We start from the raw sequence: 6,991 nt of genomic DNA, 5'->3' as shown, positions 1-6,991 counted from the left end.
ATAAATATATAAATATAAATATATAAAGGCGACTCGAGTTTCAGGGCTATTTCCCTTCGTCATGGCCGGTATGACAGTCTTTAACAGACTGTAATAAGTTGGCTGGTTTTCTGTCTTTTATACCAATTCCTTTGGATGGCAGCAGTAGGTGTCTGGCTATTTTTAGAATTGATGTTAAATCTATTTTTAGACATGATGATATTTTAATTTATTGTTTTGTGTGGGTTGTAGGGATAAGATTTTTAAACCACAGTAGGTGTTTGGCTGTTCTTAGAAATGATGCCAAATCTATTTATAGAAATGATGATATCTGAGAGATTTTTTGTGTTTTGGTGACAGGGATAAGATTTTTAAACCCCAAGTAAGTTGCATTTAATCATTGTTTGTTAAGAGTGGGTTTGAATTTCTTAATAAAGTCCTGTTTTTTTACACATACATACATGGTTAAACGTATTGAGCCGTATTTATATGAAGGTATATGCATAAATAACTACATACATCGATCTATGTATTTTCTTTTTCGTTTTCTTTCCAATAAGTTGACGGTGAACGTAGAATTATATTTTATAGTTTACTGGACATTTTGCTTGGCTTTTGTATTTGTAATTTGCATTTTGATTTTTGTCTCTCTTTTTATACCTACATCTACATGTATATATAGATGCATATCTGGGTACAGGACGTTGCAAAAAAACGTGGACAAAATGAAAAACGGAGTACAGAAAACACACAGGCCACATAGAGTACATTTCCTTCATCAGCTGCCACCATTCTAAAACTAAGCGTTTCGAAGCTCACCACACCACATAGACAGAAACTTATTCTTCTCATTGGTTTAGTTTTTTAGTCTTTTATATGTTTCAGCCCTGAGGCTGTGGCTATAATCATAGTATTCGAAATATTTTGTATTTTATCTTAGTTGGCCACTTCTCTAATTTACTCATTTTTTGCATTAATACATGGTTCAATACAACTGGAAGCGGTGCAGTTAATTCCAGGAAGTTCAGTACATTCACACCGCAAATGTTAAGCATACCCAGGCCTACATTTAAGTAGGAGTGTATAAAAAGTTAAAACCAACAACCTATTGTATCCTCAACTCTACCATTACCAAGATTTCACCGCCTTCATCTGTGTAGATTGTTAATAAACAACCTTAAAAATAAGTAATTAATATCACTACCTTTTATCATTTCCTTTTTCTTTTGTTGATCCTCCGCTTATTTCTTCTATTGTTTCCCCTCCTCTTCTTCTTTCTCTTTCTTCTTGTCCCCTCTTCATGTTGGTGTTCTTGCTATTATTATTATTATTATTATTATTATTATTATTATTATTATTATTATTATTATTATTATTATTATTATTATTATTATCATTATTATTATTATTATTATCATCATTATTATCATTATTATTATTATTATTATTATTATTATTATTATTATTATTATTATTATTCTCATGAATGTCTCCACGTAATCTTCCTCCTTCAACCATGCTTAACGAATAGTATAATTCTTAATTTCGCAGAAATACAGCTCCTGGTAACCGATTTATTATTTTTTGTCTTTGAGAACATTGGCTATAATATTTTTAAATAAATATTTTATCATTTATGAATGTCCCATTTTCATAATACTTAAACTGTGAAAAAAATAACGAACTCTGAAATGTTTTTTTTTATCTCAAGAACTTCATAAGTCCATTATATTACAATGAGGCACTTTATGAATATATCTGTAAAAAAATGCAAATGATATTAGACGAGTTTTGACGCTTAATGGGGATAATATAACTGTACCAACCGTGTTATCACATGAAATTGGTTATGGTTTGAGAAAGTGATATCGGCTCCTTAGCTATATATATCCAAGCAGTATTTCGACATAAGTTCATATAATTTGATATTATCTGTGAATTAAAACATAAACAAACCATAAGATATACAGTTTTCAACTATTTATATGATTCAACGTTTTTAAGGCTAAAAGAAAAGCGTCATAATAAATGATAGCAAAACATTAAATTATATATTTTCATGCATTAAATTCAAATAATTCAGATAAAAGTTTATACCCTTATTTGAATTCTCGAGGCCTGAGTGTTGGAATCATGCAAAATATAAGTAAATACTGCACGTCATATATTACACCACTAGAGTGATTGTGGCAATCCACCGACCCATGAGTTTTCAATTGTATCAAATTAATACTGGACCTTGTATTTATAGTATTTATTATCTAAAGAGCTGCGGAAACGATTGCATTCAGAATAGAAACACATGCGTGCGCATAGTATACGCGTGCATGCGTAGATACATGCATAGATACATACATACATACATACATACATACATACATACATACATAAATACATACATACATACAGGAGAAAGCTAATTCGAAGACTACAGATCCAATCGATCACTGGAACTAAAAATCTGTAAAACTTTCCAGAAGATTATCATCTAAATATTTATGCAACTATATGCATGACAATACATAAAACATACATATCTGCACATACATACATGCATACATACATACATGCATGCATGCATACATACATACATACATACATACATACATACATACATACATACAAAGTAAAATGCCCTGTTGTTGATGTTGAAATTGCAATGAAGGGGCCGGTTCGTTATCCATTGGCAAGAAATCTTGAAATAAACTGAATACTTATACACACACACACACACACACACACACACACACACACAGACACACACACACACACACACATACGCATAGGTATGGTGAAGTAAACAGAAAAAATAGAACTCAAAATGTCAATTTATGTATATTCTTATTAATATTTAGAAACAACACAGTGACTCAAGGTTGAGAGTCCCTGAGTTGGAATTTATCAAACATGTATGTGTATGTGTGTGTATGTGCGTGTGTATGTACATGTATGCATATACAAGACAGGACTTTTATTTTTTTTTGTTTCTGTTTAGGATCTTTAGGATCGTAATGTAATTTCAGTTTAAATGTTCTTTTATGCGTGTCTTTGGCAGTTGAAAAATATGTTGCGTTTCATGAAATCAACAAAGAAATACCTTTGATGTGAATCATTCAAGGAAAGTGTTTGTGACAGAATAGAAATGCGTAAGAGTAGTTGAGGCACACAACAAACATCAACACTAGTTGTCGCTATGCACGTTGTTATACATTTATTGTTATTGTTTCTGATGTTGATGTGGGTGTTAGGCGCATGCTTGTCCTTATTAGTCAGAATCATTGTAAAATGCATTCCAATTATGATAACCCCATGTTTTTATATCTAGACCAAAATTATACCGTGGGCCCGAACTATTTCTTAACATATCCGTATGTAATCAAGAAGCAGAATTTATTCTAGTCACAGAAAGAGAGATAATGAAAAGCATTAGCGAACAGAGATTGCAAGTAGCAGAACATAATTTGGTTGATGTCTAAGGAAATAGAAATCTTTCAAAGGCGAAATATTCCTCTTTATGTGTAATTTAAGTGAGAAATAACCTCGCAAATTGTTAGATTCTTCCGTGGGGATCAAATTAACAAGATAGCTGAATGTGCTTTCAATATCAATTTTACAGTACGGAACCTTCCGAAATTTAACCATTTGTAACAGTCCATACTATGATAAATTAGTCAATATAATGAGCTTTTGATTGTGCCAATATTGAAAACATTATTAATCCCAGAGCGTGTAAACAAAACAACTCTGTTTATATAGTTTTTAACATTTAACATTTAAAACTTAGATTACGTCTGTGTTACCAACTGCCATACAATTATTTTAAAAAAAAAGTCTATTTCTAATGTTTATAGAATATATATGCTTTTGATTTGCAATGAGAAATTCTCAACAACAGTTTTACACAAAAACGTATAAATTATATCATTATATACATAGAAATTATTTTAAAATTAAATTAAAAAAAAAAAAAGATATGTACCAAAATGCACATATTACACCGCCACAGTAATAAATTTTATACAAGTGAAAACTAACTTGACTAGCTAGAAACTATTAGGTTTTGTTCCAAATGTTTATTTATTAAGCCGCATTAAAATTAGAAATCACAATAAACAAATCAAACTTTTGACGTGAGTTATTTTAAATAGACAAAAATAAAATACGGAAAACTAATTTAAATGCAATTTCGTAATTGTTTTTAAATAAATTTGTGTCAGCGGAGTTAACAAAACAAACACGCAGCCAAGATTGCGGAAAATTCAAACATGAGGCTGATATCTGTTTGCTGATGAAAGGAACCTAATATTTATTAACATGCAATGAATTTTCAAATATAATAGCTAAATGTGCAAGGTCTCGTTTATTCAATGAATTTAAAGAGTTCAAATTTACTGCGTAAAAACGCATGTCTCTTCCTTTTTGAGTGACGGAACTAGTAACTCTGACTCAGCCAAACTTTCCCTTCAGATGTTTTTCGATATTATTCCTCAGATTGATATGAATAATTCAAATTTCACATTAGTCTCAAATATTTTATGTGCACGACTGTTTGCATTAGCATATGATTGAGGATACGTTACCTCGCAAACAAAAGTTAATACGACAAATACGGTGGTATATTTGAAATCAGTGTAACCCATGCAGACAAAAAATGAATAACTTTGAATTAAAACAATATGATGTTTCGTTGTTTTTGTAAGCGAGGTGCAACCGTATCTGCACATCTTTCACATAGGTAGACAGTTTTCTCTCACCCTACGGAATATTTGCATAACAGAGGAAGGAAGTGAGCTGCCAGAATAGTTAGGATGTGAGGCAACATGGTTAGCGATATTTCATTCGGCTATTTACGTTCTGCTTTCAAATCTTACCGAGGTCCATTGTTCCTTTCGGGATCGATAAATATAAACTGACAGTAGAAAACTGCGATTGATATAATTCATTACCAACTCCCTTCAACATTACTGACCTTGTTGGAAATTAGGAACAATATTTGTATATAATATACATTTTGTCGTACAACAGAATTGGTTAATGTGTAAATGTGCTAAAAGTAAATAATTCTTCAATAAAATCGTGGTCAAATTAATGTAATTGATATTAGAACTAAAAAGGGAACACATTGTGTAGTCTTAGAATATTTATTTTTTACCAATCTTTGTTCTTGATGGACTGCTTGTAAACCACAAAACAATCTCCTCTGAGGCAGAATGGTAACAGAACTCTACATGTAGATTAATTAAAGATGGGATTACTGATTTCAAATATTGGCACGCTATATCGATTATTTGGACCTTTTAGTTAGTTGGTACTTAGACTGTGAGAGAATCAAAGTCAAAGTCAAAGTTCAGCATGACGTAATTTGAACTCATACTGTGAAGACAGACGAAATAACGCTAAACATTATATCCGGCATGCTAACGATTTTGCCAGCTCGCGGCCTTAAAAGTGACTGTTAAATTTTAGCACAAATCTACCGATTTCGGAGGAGGGCATAATTCGATTATATCGATCCCAGCTCTCAAACGATACTTATTTTATCGACTCCGACATGACGAAAGGAAAAGTCCACCTTGGCGGTATTTGAACTCAGAACGTAAATTCGGAAGAAATGTCGGAAGAAATACTTAGCGACACTTCTTCTGGCACTTTAACAATTCTGTCAGCTTACAAGATGCGAGTATTAAAATATAAGCGCTGTTACAGTTATTTAAAGAAATGAATTATTTTGTTTTAAGAATTTCAACACAAATCTATACTCATTTAAAGCTATTACAACTTGTTTGCTGTAAAATGACACAAAATTGATATGAATTATCATATGTAGCAATTTTATAAAAAAAAAAAAAAAGACACCAGGGAGCTGCAGATTAATCTACACAGAAGACATGGCTGAATATGTTTTAGTGCTTAGTAAACACAGACGAACATAAAGCTCTTATTAATCAACATTTGATAGTAGCGACATTATATTTTCCATATAATCATGAAAGAGCATTAGCAGATGAAGATATACAAAAACTGTTCAACTGACGTAACGTAAAAGGTATATATTACGAGTGTTCAGTTAGTTTTACAACTAAAACTCCGACTTGAACTGCAAGATGTGCTGTTGAAATTGCCTATAAAATATGCTAGATGTGGGTAGATATACATTGTCTCTTGTAAGGTATATTTTGATATACACATATTTGTTGTTGAAAGAGAATTTTCTTCTGAATTGGAACATTCATTAACGAAAAGGTTAAAAAACTAAATATATACATAAAACTCAAATAATATACGCAAAGACTGGTGCTGGAAATCAGCACAGTTAACTTAAACAATTTTTAGAAGAATTTTCAACTGAAAATTTTAGTGAAATAATTTGGGCGGATTTATAGGTCACTGATAGACATTATGCGAGCCAGTGCATTACCGATGGTAAGAATAGAACAGTATTATCTGAAAATCAGCTCGACGTAATAGCACAAGGGACTAAGTACGTGAAGCACCGTTTATGTTTTGGAATGTAGCCTATGTCTACAAAAGTTACAACCATAAAACGAACACATAAAAGTTACAACCATAAACGAACACACACACACACAAAACCATCCGTCACAAACACAGATACCTCTCTGAATATATAAATACGTAAATATATATACATGCAAACATATTTATGTCTGAATATGTGCGCATGAGAATATTTACATGTGTGTATATATGAAAGCACACACACACATACACAAAAATTCACGCACGCATACACATATGTAATTCTTTTGTTTCGAATTTTTTTTACTGTGGCCATTCTGAAGCACCACCTTCAGTCGAACAAATCGGCACCGGGATAATCCTTTGTAAATCTAGTACTTAATCTATCGGTCTCTTTTTCCGAACCGCTACGTTACGGATGCATAAACAAACCGACATCGGTTATCAAGCGATGGACGGGGGAAGAAACACAGGTACAAATATATACATACATATATATATATATATATATATATATATATATATATATATA

General features: G+C 31.6%; 1 protein-coding gene across 3 annotated transcripts in view; it reads right to left on the bottom strand.

Annotated features, from left to right (window-relative positions):
• The window catches only part of LOC106873422 (allatostatin-A receptor), a 234,143-nt gene that overhangs the window by 83,600 nt on the left and 143,552 nt on the right, over positions 1 to 6,991 (bottom strand). For 2 of the 3 annotated variants that reach the window (XM_052974087.1, XM_014920777.2), the window contains exon 2: positions 1,806 to 1,911. The exons of the other annotated variant lie outside the window; for it this stretch is intronic. The gene's annotated coding sequence lies outside the window, so the exon portion shown is untranslated. The remainder of the gene's footprint in view (positions 1 to 1,805; positions 1,912 to 6,991) is intronic. 3 annotated transcript variants of the gene reach the window in all.

This window comes from Octopus bimaculoides, chromosome 17, assembly GCF_001194135.2.
Source record: "Octopus bimaculoides isolate UCB-OBI-ISO-001 chromosome 17, ASM119413v2, whole genome shotgun sequence".
In the NCBI taxonomy this organism is placed as follows: domain Eukaryota; kingdom Metazoa; phylum Mollusca; class Cephalopoda; order Octopoda; family Octopodidae; genus Octopus; species Octopus bimaculoides.
Note: the sequence above shows the minus strand (reverse complement) of the source record. Positions and strands in the feature narration are given on the sequence as shown.